Consider the following 2500-nt stretch of genomic DNA (forward strand, 5'->3'; position numbering starts at 1 on the left):
AAGAGTGTGAAATTAAGTGTGAGGGTAGACTAACTAGTGTGTGTGGCCAGCTTAAGTCTGCGCGGTTTGAAGTTCGCCAGGATAATCTGTCTTTAAGGTTAATTAAGGTGCTTGAGTGTGTGTAAGGTGTGTGCACGTCTCACTAGAATGCCTACGAGTGTGTAAGGAGTGTGTAAAGTTAGCGTGCAAGGTCAGATGGAGACGCAGATTGTGAGGTGAGATGAAATGAGATGAAGGCTTGAGTGCTAAGGTTACATGAGGCGGTGTTGCTCTGTAGCCAATATCGAAGAAGAAGAAGAAGAAGAATGAGGAGGAGGAGGAGGAGAAGAAGAAGGTGAAGAAAGGTGAAGTGACAAAATCAAAGAGTCACGCTAACTTCAAAATTTCACGTTTCATTTCTGCTCAAAAGGAGGAAAAAAAGTTAAACGACTGAACGAAACTTAAAGAAAAACATGACTACACTTTCAAACAGGAGGAGAAAATTGTTTGGCGCGCGTGTGTGTGTTTCTGTGTGTGTGTGACGAGCACCCCATCTCACATTCACAATTCTACGTATGAAAAACCTTGGTATGTGATGGTATGTGGTATATGCAAAGTGGTATGTGACAGTATGCGATGAGTGTAGAGTCAATTCCAAGCCACCACCAATACAACACCTAGAAATACAGAAAACCAGGTGTGTATGTGTTGCGTGTAAGCGAGGCGTGTGACGTGTGTGGAGTGTTAACAGTACCGCAGTGAAACAGACTAACTCCCACGACACACGAGCCACCAGCCACCAGGAGCAGCCACCACTATGCCTCGCCTCGTCCTTATCCCAGACACGACCACCAAAAGCAGAATGTCACACGAGGAATGAAAAACGAAGCAGAACACTTTCACTGCCTCGTTGCTTCCACCAAGCGACCAGTTGTTGGACGCACGAGCCTGGTGAAGCACGCGCGTGTGTGTGTGTGTGTGTGTGTGTGTGTGTGTGTGTGTGTGTGTGTGTGTGTGTGTGTGTGTGTGTGTGTGTGTGTGTGTGTGTGTGTTGGAGTGTGTGTGAGAGTGTGAGGAAGAAGTGAAGGATGGTGAGGAATGATGAGAGAGAGAGAGAGAGAGAGAGAGAGAGAGAGAGAGAGAGAGAGAGAGAGAGAGAGAGAGAGAGAGAGAGAGAGAGAGAGAGAGAGAGAGAGAGAGAGGAAACAAGACACACACACACACACACACAGTGAATGCACAGTGAATGCACAGAACAAGAACAAGAACAAGAAGAAGAAGAAGAAGAAGAAGAAGGAAGAAGAAGCAGAAAATAAGAAGGAAGAAGGAAGAAGAAAAGGAAGTGAGGTGCCAGAAAATTAATAGAGAAGGAAGACGGAAGGAAAATGAAAGAAGTGAAGGAAGAGAGAGAGAGAGAGAAGGAGAGAGAGAGAGAGAGAGAGAGAGAGAGAGAGAGAGAGAGAGAGAGAGAGAGAGAGAGAGAGAGAGAGAGAGAGAGAGAGAGAGTAAAGGAAGTGAACAAGGTGAGAGGAAAGTGAATGTAAGGACGGTAAGTACCAGAGAGAGAGAGAGAGAGAGAGAGAGAGAGAGAGAAGTCCAGGGGTATTACAAGCCACAGGTAAACCCGACTTGGTCAACACAGGAAATTAAAACACTCCAGGAATGCAAAGTTACCTGGATAATTGTCTGCCCAGGTGCGGTGGTGGTGGTGGTGGTGGTGGTGGTGGTGGTGGTGGTGGTGGTGGTGGTGGTGGTGGTGGTGGTAAGGTAAGTGAGTGAAAATTAAGAAAAATATTGTTTGCTTGTGGTATTGTTGGTGGTGGTGGTGGTGGTGGTGGTGGTACTGGTGGTGGTGGTGGTAGTAGTAGTGGTAGTAGTGGTAGTAGTAGTAGTAGTAGTTGTTTTCCTAGTTCTTGTCTCATGAGTAATGTAGAGAATGACGCGTTACCACCACCACCACCACCACCACCACCACCACCACCACCACCACCACGACTACTAGAACCACAATCACCACTATAACTTTTACTATTCCTCCCCACTCACCACCACCACCATAACTTTTACTATTCCTCCTCGCGCCTTCATCACCACCATGTCACCACTGATTAACAACACACCACCACCACCACCACCACCACCATCACTAATACGCCACAAACACCACTCTTTCTCGCGCCTTCATCACCACACATGTCACCATGAACATTGATTAACAACACACCACCACCACCACCACCACCACGTCCAGTCACCACACGTCTGTCTCTCACCACAACACATCATAACATTTCCATTTACTCGTCTTCACTTTTTATCTCGTCCATCAAAGTGCTTATCATTTTCTCTCTCTATAAATCGTCTTTTTTATCTCTTTTTTCATAAATCGTGTCTTTTTTTATCTTTTTAATAAATCGTGTTTTTTTAATTTTTTTTCATAAATCGTGTTTTTTTTCTTTTTAATAAATCGTGTTTTTAATCTTTTTTTTATAAATCGTAAGTTTTTTTCATAAATCGTGTT

General features: G+C 44.7%; 1 protein-coding gene across 2 annotated transcripts in view; it reads right to left on the reverse strand.

Annotated features, from left to right (window-relative positions):
- The window catches only part of LOC123512763 (CD109 antigen-like), a 103833-nt gene that overhangs the window by 73660 nt on the left and 27673 nt on the right, over positions 1-2500 (reverse strand). The window lies entirely within an intron of this gene.

The sequence above is a fragment of the Portunus trituberculatus genome, chromosome 4 (assembly GCF_017591435.1).
Source record: "Portunus trituberculatus isolate SZX2019 chromosome 4, ASM1759143v1, whole genome shotgun sequence".
In the NCBI taxonomy this organism is placed as follows: Eukaryota; Metazoa; Arthropoda; class Malacostraca; order Decapoda; family Portunidae; genus Portunus; species Portunus trituberculatus.